Source organism: Bufo gargarizans, chromosome 5 (genome assembly GCF_014858855.1).
Source record: "Bufo gargarizans isolate SCDJY-AF-19 chromosome 5, ASM1485885v1, whole genome shotgun sequence".
NCBI classification, from domain to species: domain Eukaryota; kingdom Metazoa; phylum Chordata; class Amphibia; order Anura; family Bufonidae; genus Bufo; species Bufo gargarizans.
Genome location: NC_058084.1, coordinates 470,014,625 through 470,029,840, shown reverse-complemented (window position 1 = coordinate 470,029,840; position 15,216 = coordinate 470,014,625). Strand labels below are relative to the sequence as shown.

Genomic DNA, 15,216 nt, shown 5'->3' with positions numbered 1-15,216 from the left:
ATGAAAAGAAACTGCCATTTTTTTTGTCCCCTTGTCCCAAAAAAGTGTAATATTGAATGATCCAAAAAATGATATGCACTCAAAAAATGCAACAATAAATATGTCAACTCTTCCTGCAGAAAAGAAGCCCCTACACAAGATCATTGGTAAATGATGAACGAATGAAACGCTCATTCATCGGGTACCGTAATTCGATCGTTTGTGCGCACAGAAAAATGATCATTTGCTGGAAGTAGATTGTGCTGCGTAATCACGATCTGCTGCCGGCAAACAACCAGTCAGTATGGGGAAGAACAATGACCGTAGTGATCACTGCTCCCCGTACAATGGAGATCAATGCATGTAAATACAGCGTTAAAGAGCGGGTAATTGTCGGGAGGGAACGCTTCCTTCCCAACCATCTCCTGCTCTGGCGCCCTGTGTAAACTGCAAATATTCATGTGCATGAGTCCGAAGTAGCTGTAGGGTGGGCCCCTAGAATGATTTCCACTGGTGGGCCCTAGGCACCGCAGTCTGACACTGGATGTGTCTGTCACCGGCCCCTCCCCCCTGTCACTCATCCCCCCCCCCCCCCCTGTATAATAAGCCCGGGCTGCAGTGCTGATCGCAGACTCCAGGGAGGAGGCAGGTGACTGCTCGCTGCATCCAGCTCAGCAGGTGAGTCCGGCTGCCCACATAAAGCATCATCCTCCTGGGTCATGAGGTGACAATCAGCGCTACCCCAGGGGCATGGGAGGATGATGGTTGTAGTCACCGCACAGACTCAGGCTAATTAATCCTATGCTATGTACCATAGAGGCAGTCCATGCTGCTGCTACCGGCCCCATGAGAAGAGGGGCTACAGCTCGGGCTGGTGTCTTTCCAAGCCTGAAGACCCTGCCTTCTGACATCATATTTATCTCTATCTTCTGTCCTGAGATCTCAGATGGAAGATAAAGATGTTGGGCTTTGGAAACAATGTAGTTACATTCTGTGTCCAATGTTACTTTTTTGTAACTTCGTACTGTCTGCAGACATTGCTTTTTAATTTTGTGACTGTTGCTACAGTTTATTAGTCATAGGGATAAGAATGTTCTGCCTTTAGGGAAGCAGAAGTTTAGTCTGGAACGAGGTCTGTAAACAGTTTTTATTTTCATTTCCTGACACAGAATAGAATCATTTACTATATTATATACAGCAGGATGTTCTAAAGTAACGCGCTGATATCGCTGCAAAATAGCAGTCAAACCTGCCGGCATTCCTCTTCCTATTGTATTCACTGGGCGGTAGAATACAAAGAATGGCGCAGAATGTCCATATGTGGACTTTATATAAGCAGAGTGGAGGAAAAAAGATTAGGGTCCATTCACACATCCGTGTGTGTTTTGCGGATCCGCAAAACACTGACACCGGCAATGTGTGTTCTGCATTTTGCGGACCGCACTTCGCCGGCACTTAATAGAAAATGCCTAATCTTGTCCGCAAATTGCGAAGAAGAATAGGACGTGTTCTATTTTTTTCGGGATCGGAATTGCGGACCCGGAAGTGCGGGTCTGCATTTTCTGGATCCGGGCAGCACATCGTGCGGCCCCATAGAAATGAATGGGTCCGCAATTCCGTTCCGCAAAATGCAGAACAGAATTGCGGACGTGTGAATGATCCCTTACCATGCTGAGATTGCAGCAGCTAACCACACAGATTAGTCCTACTAAATACCCATTATTTGCTGTATGAACACGTGCTAAAATATTACTTATTTTGTGGTAGAATCATTTACATTTTGTGACTGTGAATTTTGTAAAAGAAAAATGCAATTCTGTGTTAGAGTTTACAAAAATAGTAGATGTGAAATATCTATGAATGGAGAGCGGCAGGGAGATGCCGTCAGGATGAACTGTGCTGGGCTCCACCATTCTTCTTGCTATCTTTGCCTTCCATGACTTGGAAGACCTGGAGACCCCCGGTTTCCTCGGTTATAATGATTCATGTTGTACAAAGTCTGTACTGATAAGAGATAAGTGAACCAGTTCTAAACAAATAGAATTCGTCACAAATGTCACAAAAATTCTTCCAAACGAATCAAAAGTTTTCACGATTGGCTTCATTAATAAAAAAATTCAGGAAAGAGAAAGATAAAGACTGGGGATCCTAAGCGATTGGTCGGCCCCCTGTCCCCCACCACCTGCACAAGGGGCCCAAGACACAGGACTGGCCCTGTAAGACTACCCGACTACCCTGCCTGAACCCTCTGTATAGTTGCTGGCCTGGTACATAACGATCTGATGTTCCCAGTGCTGGTCCAGGTGCTGAATTCCTGAGGACAGCAAGGTAGTTGAATACTGCAACGGGGCATGTGAACCAATAGTGCCCGGCCATTCACTCTTATAGGACTCAGGCCAAGCAGGCCATGAATCTGTGCAGGAGGTCATGAAGCAATGATGTCATTACAACCACCTGCTCCAGGTCCCAGGCATCGCAATGACATCATTGCAACCTCCTGCGCTGTGACATGATAGAATCATCACAACCCACTGTCTGTATGCCAGCAGAGGCCTGGGGCCTGCATCGCAGTGGGGGAATGGGACTCAGGTGAGTATTAGTGTTTTCATTCTCAATGGCCACTTGACCATATGCAGTGGCCAGGTTTGGGGTAGCCCCAACGCTATGCTGGGGTCCCCAGACGGTCTAAGGTGTCACAACGTGTTTCTGCTCTCTGGAAGGGATGGTAAGGCGTGGTGCACCCCAATGAGGAATAAGTCCAGAGAGTCAGGGTCTGCAGTAAACCAGGGTGTTTCTTTACTGGAGGGATTCAGGTGCAAAACAATACAGACGAGGCACTGAGCTAGCTTCTCCAGCTGTGATGCTGATGAAAGGCCTGAGATAGCTGTCCCTCTCAGATGGTTGTTTTCCTTGTCAAAGGCTGGAGTTCCATGGTCTGTGGCAGAGTATCCCCATCTCAGCATCTTCTGGGTAGTCTGGCAGAGTCTCCTCTTCAAAGCACTGATCCCTAACTGTAGAACACTAGGGGCTCTGACTGCTCTCCTTATGTACAGTTTCTAGCTAGACTGGAACCTTCTAGTAGGAGGGGTGGAGTGGAGAAACTCAGCACAAACAGATACAATGTTACAACTCACGTCTCTCATAGACTTAGGCTACTTTCAACTAGTGTTTTTGCTGGGTCCGGCACGGTTCAGCAAAAATGCTTCCATTACTGATAATACAACCACCTGCATTCATTATGAATGGATCCAGTTGTATTTTCTTTAACATAGCCAAGACGGATCCGTCATGAACTTCATCGAAAGTCAATGGAGCATGGATCCGTTTTCTATTGTGGCAGATTGTGTCAATGACCAGCGTAACATAACTGTTGGCAGTAGGATGGATATTACTGGGACAGTGGGGATAACATTACTGGGGGCAGTGGGGTAGACCTCATTGTGGGCAGTGGATTGGACATTACTGGGGCATAATAGGAGGCATTATTACTGGGGGCACTATAGGGGCTATTATTATTATGTCACTATAAGGGTACTATTACTCAGGGTACTGGGGCTTATTAGTAGGAGCACAATAGGGGACATAATTATTGTTGGTGGAACTATATGGGCATCATTATTTCTGAAGGCATGCCTCTAGTGCTGTATTCTCCTGTATGTTTGATAGTGCTGAAAGGTAGCAGGCTAATAATACGACTGTCTCTGTGCCTACATCTCACTTCCTCATCCCCTCCTTCCATATCTTAAGATACAAGTGGTGGAGGAGGAGGAAAGAATGTGGCAGCTGGCAATGGGCACTACATAGGAGCATATTCTAGGTTGGTATTTGGTTCTTCTGGGGCAGTATATTGTGCCGCACTGTGGTATTTGGTTCTTCTGGGGCAGTATATTGTGCCACACTGTGGTATTTGGTTCTGTGGGGGCAGTATATTGTGCCACACTGTGGTATTTGGTTCTGTGGGGGCAGTATATTGTGCCGCACTGCGGTATATGGTTCTGCTGCGGTGGTATACTCTGCTGCACTGTGGTGATTGATGATTGGTGATAACTCCATTCACAGACATTTAACCTCTCAGATACTATTTTCAATTGTGACCAGAGCAGCTGATGTGGCTTTCCCCCGGGAGCATTGAGCTCCCGGGTCCTGAACGGCTTCTCTGTGCTGCAGTGGTGGTGGTAGCATAGAACCTGCTATCCCAAAATCCCTGTATCATCTAAAAAAAAAAACAAAAAAAAAAACGACAGATTTTTTTTTCCACCTCTCAAAAAAAGTTTTATAAAATGTGATCAAAATGTCATACACACCTCAAAATGGCATCAATAAAATCTACATTTAGATGAATATATGGCCATCGTGCCCATGTTGTAAACAGCAAAAAGCAGACCACAATACAAGGGCATCGGCCATGTGAAATCTGTGCTGCGGAGTGGCCCCATTGACTTGAATGGGTCTGCGATCCGCAAGATCTAGCAAAAGATTGGACATGTCTTATCTTTTGCGGTGTGGAAGCACGGACCCGAAAGCCCACAGAAGCGCTTCCGAGTGTTTCCATGAGCTTACGATCCGTGCCTCTGCACCGCAAAAGATAGGACATGTCCTATCTTTTGCCAGATCTTGCGGATCGCAGACCCATTCAAGTCAATGGGTTTGCACCGCAGCACAAACTTCACATGGCCGGCGCCCGTGTATTGCCGACCTGCTGTTTGAGCCCTTACTACATAGGGAATGCGGTAAAAATGAGACTATGGCAGAATTTAGGGTTTTTTTCAATTTTTTTCCATTTTTTTCCCAGTTCCACCTTATTTGGATTTTTTTCTCAGCTTCCCATTACCTCATGTTCAATATTAAATGTCGCCATTAGAAAGTACAACTTGTCTTGCAGAAAAAAGAAAAACCAATCCCTCGTGCGGTGCTGAAGCCCTTTGAAGGGGCCACAAAGTTGTCAGCAGGGACAACTGCGGCTTGAACGATCTTATCCCCCTCATATTTATCTTAGAGAAGATGCTCATGTTCATGAATCAAGGGATGAAGGTGGAAGACAAGAAGCTTATGCATCTTGCTGCCAACTCTGTAGTCGTTGATGACCCACACAGAGAAAGCCTCATGGAGGAGTAGGATGAGGAACTGCCACTGACGAGGAGGAGGATGAGGAACTGCCACTGACGAGGAGGAGGAACTGCCACTCATGAGGAGGAGGAGGAACTGCCACTGACGAGGAGGAGGATGAGGAACTGCCACTGACGAGGAGGAGGATGAGGAACTGCCACTGACGAGGAGGAGGAGGATGAGGAACTGCCACTGACGAGAAGAAGGAGGAGGAGGAGGAACTGCCACTGACGAGGAGGAGGATGAGGAACTGCCACTGACGAGGAGGAGGATGAGGAACTGCCACTGACAAGGAGGAGGATGAGGAACTGCCACTGACGAGGAGGAGGATGAGGAACTGCCACTGACGAGGAGGAGGAGGATGAGGAACTGCCACTGACGAGGAGGAGGAGGATGAGGAACTGCCACTGACGAAGAGGAGGAGGATGAGGAACTGCCACTGACGAGAAGGAGGAGGAGGAGGAACTGCCACTGATGAGGAGGAGGATGAGGAAGTGCCACTGACTAGGAGGAGGATGAGGAACTGCCACTGACGAGGAGGATGTGGAACTGCCACTGAGGAGGAGGATGAGGAACTGCCACTGATGAGGAGGAGGAGGAGGATGAGGAACTGCCACTGACGAGGAGGACGAGGAGGAGGAGGATGAGGAACTGCCACTGACGAGCAGGAGGAGGAACTGCCACTGACTAGGAGGAGGAGGAACTGCCACTGACGAGGAGGATGAGGAACTGCCACTGACGAGGAGGAGGAGGAGGCACTGCCACTGACGAGGGGGAGGAGGATGAGGAACTGCCACTGACGAGGAGGAGGAGGATGAGGAACTGCCACTGACGAGGAGGAAGAACTGCCACTGACGAGGAGGAGGATAAGGAACTGCTACTGACGAGGAGCAGGATGAGTCAGTGGTGCTGGAGGGTAAGGCTGATGATGACACTGGCCATGACCTCTTATTTCAGTGGGGGGTGCAGCCTGTACAAACTGGGTCCTTGGGTACATGACAAGCTGCATGCTTATGCACTGACAGGTGTATCGTTCATATGGAGCAGTCTGATGATTCCTGGATAGCCAGGCTTTTAGCTCATTGCTATCAAAGCAAAATACTCCCACATTAACACCATGTATATTTTGTGTATTTTTTTTTGGGGGGGGGGCAAAGTATGGATGGGGTCACTTATTATTAATGCGAGGTTCATGGTTTTATCAGTTTGGACCTCCATGTGCCTCACATTATTAGTAAATAACCCCACCTCACCTTAACCCCATGTTGCCCATTATATGAACAGGTACATGATGGGATTACTTTTAGGGCTCATTTAGACAGCCATATGCTGTCCACAAAAATGCAGATCCGTTTTTTTTTTGCGGACAGTTGAGCATGTCTGCAAAAAAATGGATTGCATTCCGTTTTTTTTTCTGATCCATAGACTTGAATAGGACCATGTCCTGATTTTCACTGACAAGTATAGGACATGTTTCATTTTTTTTCCTGAGCCGTGCAATGGAAGAAAAGGGCCCCATAGAATTGGGTGGGACAGCATCTTATCCGCAAAAAAAAACGGATCTGCATTTTAGCGGACAGCATACGGCCATCTGAATGAGCCCTTAATGTGAGGTCATTCATGTTTTTCATTTTGAACCTCCATGTGCCTCATATTAATAGCAAGTGACACCAGAGGTATGGCGCTTGGACTCGGTTTCTGATATAATAAAGTCCCAGTGGCGTAGCTACCAGGGAAGCAGCTGCTTCGGGGCCCCAGCTTTAAAAGGGGCCCAGAGCAGTACTAGATAAAGTAACAGCAGTAATAGATCGGGAAGAACTGCCTGTCATGTGATTTGCTCCTCTCCTAGCCCCGCCCTCTAGAGCCTGCAGTCCTTCCATGTTGTTTTCAGTGCATCAGGCAGAGCCGCCATCTTGAGTTCCACTGGTAGCCCCGCCCCTTAGACGAAGCCTGGCTAAGACTCTACCTAAGCATTGGGCTGGTCCATGGAGGGGAGAGGGTTTCTCTTTTGGGACCCGATAGCCGTGCACACTGTTGAAGAGAGAATCAGAACTGGAGTTCCCTCTCACAAGCCAGAGGAGGGCAGGCTTTATTTAAAATCCACCAGCATTAGTCACCTGCTTAGCTGAAAGCAGCTAGATAGCCTCTGCCCCCCACCCCCCTACAGAAAGATAGAACAATCCATCTTCATGCTGGTGGTAATAGAACACAGCTCAGGTTGGCAGTCGGGACTAACAGGAAAGAGGGGGGGAGTAGAGACTGCGCTGTCTGAGCCTGTCTATATCTTCAGACTGCAGAGAAAGGTAGGGTGACCACGTGTCCCGTATCGCCCGGGACAGTCCCGCATTTGGAGAGTCTGTCCCGGGTCCCGGTCACCCTCATTCCAGGACAATGCAGTCCCGGAATGACCTGAGCTGCTGACCGCTGCTGTTGTGACAGTCAGGGCCGGCACTTCCATAGAGGCAAGGGGCCGGAGATGAGCGCTTCCATTGTGGAAGGGCTCATCACCAGTCATCTGTATCGCCGTCCTCAGGACAGCGATACAGATGGCTGTGCAGCAGGGCAGGGAGAGGCGTTTCTCTTCCCCTTCCTCTGATAGGCTGCAGGCACTAGGCCAGCAGCCTATTAGAGGCCGGCGCAGGCGGCGCGATGACATCATCGCGCCGCCTGATCCCTGAGCCGTACAGCACAGAACACAGGCCGGAAGAGGCCTGCATCACATTGCTGCCAAGGAGGTAAGTATAAGTGGTTTTTCTTGTCAATACTGGTGGCTACTGGCACATGATGGGGGGGCCTATGGCTACTGGCACATTATAGGGGGGCCTATGGCTACTGGCACATGTTGATGGGGGGGCTCAGGCTACTGGCACATGATAGGGGGGGCTATGGCTACTGGCACATTATAGGGGGGCCTATGGCTACAGGCACATGTTGATGGGGGGGCTCAGGCTACTGGCACATGATAGGGGGGGCTATGGCTACTGGCACATGATAAGGGGGGCTCTGGCTACTGGCACATTAAAGGGGGGCCCTATGGCTACTGGCACATGATAGGGGGGCCTATGGCTACTGGCACATGTTGATGGGGGGGCTCAGGCTACTGGCACATAATAGGGGGGCCTATGGCTACTGGCACATGATAGGGGGGGCTATGGCTACTGGCACATGATGGGGGGGGCTCTGCATACTGTCACATGATATAGGGGGGCTCTGGCTACTGGCATATGATATAGGGTGGGCTCTGGCTACTGGCATATGATATAGGGTGGGCTCTGGCTACTGGCACATGATATAGGGTGGGCTCTGGCTACTGGCACATGATATAGGGGGGCTCTGGCTACTGGCATATGATATAGGATGGGCTCTGGCTACTGGCATATGATATAGGGTGGGCTCTGGCTACTGGCACATGATATAGGGTGGGCTCTGGCTACTGGCACATGATATAGGGGGGCTCTGGCTACTGGCATATGATATAGGGTGGGCTCTGGCTACTGGCACATGATATAGGGGGGGCTCTGGCTACTGGCATATGATATAGGGTGGGCTCTGGCTACTGGCACATGATATAGGGTGGGCTCTGGATACTGGCACATGATATAGGGGGCTCTGGCTACTGGCACATGATGGTGGGGGGGCTCTGGCTACTGGCACATTATTGGGGGACATCTATGGGGGCACTTATTACTGGCACATTATTGGTGGGCACTATAGGGGCATCTACTGAGGCCACAAAGAACAGTTATTTTATATGTCGGCTCTGTATAGGGGCATTTTATACTGGGACACATTATGGTGGGTACTATGGGGAAGGTGGGAGAGGAGCACTATGGGGTCATTTACGGGGGCACTGAGAAGGGGTATTTTATACTTACAAATTATGGGGGACACTGAGGGCATCTACTGGGGCACTATATATGGGGCATTTTAAACTGGTACATTATGGGGGCACTAGGAGGGAGGGGGGAGTGGAGCACTATGGGGGCATTTACTGGGGGCACTATATAGGGGTATTTTATACTGGCACATTATGGGGGCACTATGGGGACATTAGCCCAACTTGGGGCATTACAAGGGGGTATTTTTTGCACTGTCACATTATAAGGGGAATTATTACTACTGGGGGGGGGGCATTATGGTGGGCTTTATTACTCCCCCATGGTATGGCCCCCTAGTAGCAGCACCAGCCTCTGCGATGCCGAATCACATTTCCATTTTTCATAGCATGCTAACTGTAGTACGGGAGGCTGGCCAAGGAAGGAGGTGGGCAGAGGCTGCGATGGCTGACAGCTGCCTGCTGATCCAAACCTCTGCCATCCTTCTGTATTATATCATATAGTACATGGCAGCCTCCCTTATCCACCCCACTGCTGCGCTGTGCATTAGTGCTTACTTTGGCACACTTACATATGCACACAAGTGGTGCCAGGATAGTCGGGTGCATGTATATGTAAGTGTGCCATCATTTGCATCTCTGCCATCTGTGCAGGTCCTGGGTCTCCACACAGCAGGGCACTTGACCACTGCAGCCAAAAACTGTTTGCAGCAGTGATGTGTCACCCATGAAGCTTCTAAGTGGGTCATGTGCCACACAGCTGACGCGTCACCACTGCGGCCAGTTATTGTCTGCAGCCGCCACGTGTCCATCATCAAAAAGGATGCTAAAATTTACAGTAAGTACATTTTAAAAAAAATGTGGGGGTTCAGTCAGCACAACCCTGTATGCAGGTGCAGATTGCTATGGCGAAATACAGATACAAACGCAAAAACACAAATGCAAACGCACTCTGCAACCAGCACTCTGCCCTGCCTCTATGCTGGATGTTGAATGAGGCATTGGTGTACATTTTGGCCAAAGCATAATAAGCCACTCACCACGTCAAGGTCGCCTCTATGAGTGGTCCCTAACACTAGTTCCTACCTGTTATGGGCCATGACAGCCACACAAAGTCCAGGGAGCGCAGATACAGCATGCACGCCAGGCACACTCTGCTTTTAACCCCGTCCGGTGCCATAACAGCTTCCATCGGATCCAGGGATGCAAGTACCAACATGCATGCTGAGCCCACTATATACTTCTCCTGGAGCCTAATGGCTACTGGTCGGTGCTATATAAGCAGACTCAGTTTTATACTAACTTTAAAACCAGCCTCCAGGGCAGACTAACTGGTCAGGTGTGCATGACTGCATGGAGATCGCCACGCCTCCAATATATACTACAAATAAAAAAATGTGGGGGGTTCAGTCCGCACAACCCAGGCTCCAGGAGAAGTATATAGTGGGCTCAGCATGCATGTTGGTACTTGCATCCCTGGATCCGATGAAAGCTGTAATGGCATCGGACGGAGTTAAAAGCAGAGTGTGCTTGGCGTGCATGCTGTACCTGCGCTCCCTGGACTTTGTGTGGCTGTTGTGGCCCATAAAAGGTAGGAACTAGTGTTAGGGACCACTCATAGAGGCGACCTTGACGTGGTGAGTGGCTTATTATGCTTTGGCCAAAATGTACACCAATGCCTCATTCAACATCCAGCATAGAGGCAGGGCAGAGTGCTGGTTGCAGAGTGCGATTGCATTTTGTGTTTTTACATTTAAAAAAAAAAGTTTAAAATAGCCACAGAAGTGGATTTTACATGGGATGAGAAGATTGCAAAGAAGTGTGGCCTTGAGGCCCCATTAAAAAATTTGCTGTGGGGCCCAGTCAGATCTAGCTACTCCCCTGTAAAGCCCCCATATTATACCCATCTAAAAGCGGCCTTAGTCAGCGCATTACATGAGGTTCAGGGCATCTGTCAGCAGTTTTGTACCTATGACAACGGCCGACCTGTTACATGTGCACTTGGCAGCTGAAGGCGTCTGTGTTGGTCCCATGTTCATATGTGCCCGCACTGCTGAGAAACATGATGGCTTAGTATATGCAAATGAGCCTCTGGGAGCAATAGGGGCATTACCCTTACACCGAGAGGCTCTGCTCTCTCTGCATCTTCTGCATTTTGATTGACAGGACCAGGCAGTGAGAACATCATCACACCTGGCCGTTATTATGTGATATCAGTGGACATTACAGCAAGGAGGTACGAGTGGAGGGAACTACAATACCCAGCATGTCTAGGCTTGGCCCCCTCGTGTCACATGATGTCATCACAGGTCCTTCCTCACTTCTACTCTCCACTGCTGAGCTTTTTTTGTGCAAAAAAAGTCCAAATGCCTATTTTGTGACTCTTTAAAGCCAGAAATCTGGAGAGATGGGCTTGAGAAATCCCCCACCAATAACTTTTTGGCATTTCCGCAGCAGAAACGACCCATAGAATGAAGTCAACGTGTATCCTGGTTATAGGAGATGCAGTTATGAAACAAAAAATTCCTTGAGCCCAAAATTATTCTTTATTGATTAAATAAAATAAAGAGTTTGGGAAAATCCACTTGGATAAACTGGAGCAATAACCACATTTTTGCAAATGTAACATATTTCCATTTTTATGTGAACTATGAATAATTCTGCAAATTAAGAGAAGTGATGTCCCGAACAGTTCCCGGCGAACATAGCTTGTTCGCGTTCGCCGTGGCGGGAGAACATATGCGATGTTCGGTCCGCCCCCTATACATGATCATTGAGTAAACTTTGACCCTGTACCTCACAGTCAGCAGACACATTCCAGCCAATCAGCAGCAGACCCTCCCTCCCAGACCCTCCCACCTCCAGGACAGCATCCATTTTAGATTCATTCGGAAGCTGCAGCGTCAGTGAGAGGAGGGACAGTGCAGCTGCTGCTGCTGATCTAATAGGGAAAGCGTTAGCTAGGGCAGTGTTCTGTGTCCACAGACTCTTCTGCTGTAAGGACAGCGTCCAGACAGCACCCCAAAAAGCCCTCTTCAGGGCTGGTACATCAGTCTGCTTTTTATTTATTTATATATATATATATATTGCAGTTGCCTGGCTGCCCGTGTGTGAGAGGCTGCAGGCTCAGTCACAGACAGCACTGTGTGCACCATTCATACAGGGGGTGACAGAAAATACCTCGCAGATAAAAAAAATTCTATTTAATATTTTTCTGTGATATAATCACATTTGCAAGCCCGTGTGTGTCAGGCCCACACAGACTGTACTGTGGCCACTGGCTAGTGGCTAGGCCTCCACTCATACCGTTACAGGGTGTCACTCACTCAAATACCTTGCAGATAAAAAAAGATCAATTTAATATTTTTCTGTGATATAATCCCAGTTGCAAGCCAGATTGGGGACGTAACAGGGATTAAACTGATGAGAAGAGAGAACTACAGAAAATAGCACTCATATCGGGTGGGACAGTAAATTGCACGGCGCAGACGCAGTGACCGTGGATTCAAACAAAGGGGAGGGAGCCAGCGTTTTTTTAACCATCTCCCTGTTCGAAAAATATATTCAATTCACCTTTCGGGGACCCTTGGTGTTGTACGTGGCTGGTGGAGGAAGAAACCTTCAATGACATCAACGGGACATGGCTAGCTTGGTATCCAACCTTGTGAAAATGGACTGTTTGCGGTGGTTTGCGGTGCATTAAAAGGGGAGTTTGGTCTGTCAATGTCCGTGAAGCGGGCGTAACCCTTACACTACCTGATCAATACAACATCATACCTGATCGTATACACACACTGGATGTTTTAAACCACGTTGTTCAAAAAAAATTAGGATTGTTAGGTGATTTATGCCCTTTATGGATTAAAATCCAACTCTGCGTCAACTATGTAATTTTCCATGGGAGTTTTGCCATAGATCCCCCTCCGGCATGCCACAGTCCAGGTGTTAGTCCCCTTGAAACAACTTTCCCATCACTACTGTGGCTAGAAAGAGTCCCTGTGGGTTTTAAAATTCGCCTGCCTATTGAAGTCAATGGCGGTTCGCCCGGTTCACCCGTTCGCGAACATTTGCAGAAATTTGCGTTCGCCGTTTGCGAACGGAAAATGTTATGTTCGCGACATCTCTAATTAAGAGTAGTGGTAAAGGGGATGGGGACTTCTACAAGTGGTGCAATAATGCAGCGACCAGGACCGCAGGGGAAAAGCGTGAGTGTGGTGATCTGATGGGTGTAGTAGTTGGTTCCGCAGCTCCCTGGGCCGGCGTGCAGTGATGGGAAGGATAGCACCGGATGTTGAGGGAGCTCCTGCCAGATGTTGGTTGAGATGCCCTGGACAAAGTTTTAGGTGCAGGAAAGGCAGGGTCCCTGGTGTCCGTGACAGCAGCACCCTTGGGTGCGAAATGACGTGGCGTCCGTTCTTATAAACAGCTGGAACATTTACTGAGAATCAATTGAGGTAGATGTACAAGTTCAGTGTCATGGCAGAGGTAGTTGTAATCCATACCAAGATCATTACACTTAGCTGTAATCCTAGTAACAGGCTGTTGGTGCGGTATAGACTCTGCTCACACTCAGGCTGTTGTATCTGTAATCCTAATACTGACCCTAAATGGTGCAAAATATCCTCACAATAGAACAAAATTAAATAGCTGAAGGGCTATTCAGATTCTGATTTTGGCCTAGTTATTAAGACGTAACTTTTATTCTCTACTATTTAAAATAAATAGAATAACGAAACACGAATGTGCATATATTTCCTAAACCCTTTGGTGCTTGTTAAAAGAAATCAGCAACATTAGTGTTTTGTTTTTAATTTTCTCAATATTTCTTGGACACTGATATTTATTATAGCGGATTTCTGCACAGTAGATGTTACGCCTCTTTCACACTTGCGTTGTCCGGATCCGGCGTGTACTCCACTTGCCGGAATTACACGCCGGATCTGGAAAAACGCAAGTGAACTGAAAGCATTTGAAGACGGATCCGTCTTCAAAATGCGTTCAGTGTTACTATGGCAGCCAGGACGCTATTAAAGTCCTGGTTCCCATAGTAGTAGTGGGGAGCGGGGGAGCGGTATACTTACAGTCCGTGCGGCTCCCGGGGCGCTCCAGAATGACGTCAGAGCGCCCCATGCGCATGGATGACGTGCCATGTGATCACGTCATCCATGCGCCTGGGGCGCCCTGACGTCACTCTGGAGCGCCCGGGGAGCCGCACGGACGGTAAGTATACTGCTCCCCACTACACTTTACCATGGCTGCCAGGACTTTAGCGTCCCGGCAGCCATGGTAACCACTCTAAAAAAGCTAAACATCGGATCCAGCAATGCGCCGAAATGACGTTTAGCTTAAGGCCGGATCCGGATTAATGCCTTTCAATGGGCATTAATTCCGGATCCGGCCTTGCGGCAAGTGTTCAGGATTTTTGGCCGGAGCAAAAAGCGCAGCATGCTGCGGTATTTTCTCCGGCCAAAAAACATTCCGTTCCGGAACTGAAGACATCCTGATGCATCCTGAACGGATTTCACTCCATTCAGAATGCATTAGGATAAAACTGATCAGGATTCTTCCGGCATAGAGCCCCGACGACGGAACTCTATGCCGGAAGACAAGAACGCAAGTGTGAAAGAGCCCTTAGTCTTCACACTATCTCTGTATCTGAACCACAGATTGTTTCTTTTTATATTATACACAATATGTATCTGTTAGTCCCAATAGGGTTCTAAATCATAAATACTTTAGTTCTCGCGCTATTTCTGCTTTATATAGACCTAATGTTGTTACTTGTTATCACTCTCACAGGATATCTTCCTTTAAGTAGCTTATATCTAAGGCCTCATGCACACGACAGTTTTTTTTCACGGCCCGCAAAAACGGGGTCCGTGGGTCCGTGATCCGTGACCGTTTTTTCGTCCTTGGGTCTTCCTTGATTTTTGGAGGATCCACGGACATGAAAAAAAAGTCGTTTTGGTGTCCGCCTGGCCGTGCAGAGCCAAACGGATCCGTCCTGAATTACAATGCAAGTCAATGGGGACGGATCCGTTTGATGTTGACACAATATGGTGCCATTTCAAACGGATCCGTCCCCATTGACTTTCAATGTAAAGTCTGGAGTTCTTTTATACCATCGGATTGGAGTTTTCTCCAATCCGATGGTCTATTTTAACTTGAAGCGTCCCCATCACCATGGGAACGCCTCTATGTTAGAATATACTGTCGGATATGAGCTACTTCGTGAACCTCAGATCCGACAGTATATTCTAACACAGAGGCGTTCCCATGGTGATGGGGACGCTTCA

General features: G+C 48.3%; 1 protein-coding gene across 1 annotated transcript in view; it reads left to right on the top strand.

The window, feature by feature from the left end:
• Nucleotides 1-588: 588 nt before the first annotated feature.
• The window catches only part of LOC122939047 (amiloride-sensitive amine oxidase [copper-containing]-like), a 66,143-nt gene continuing 51,515 nt past the window's right edge, over nucleotides 589-15,216 (top strand). Inside the window, exon 1 of the mRNA XM_044294977.1 lies at nucleotides 589-657. The gene's annotated coding sequence lies outside the window, so the exon portion shown is untranslated. The remainder of the gene's footprint in view (nucleotides 658-15,216) is intronic.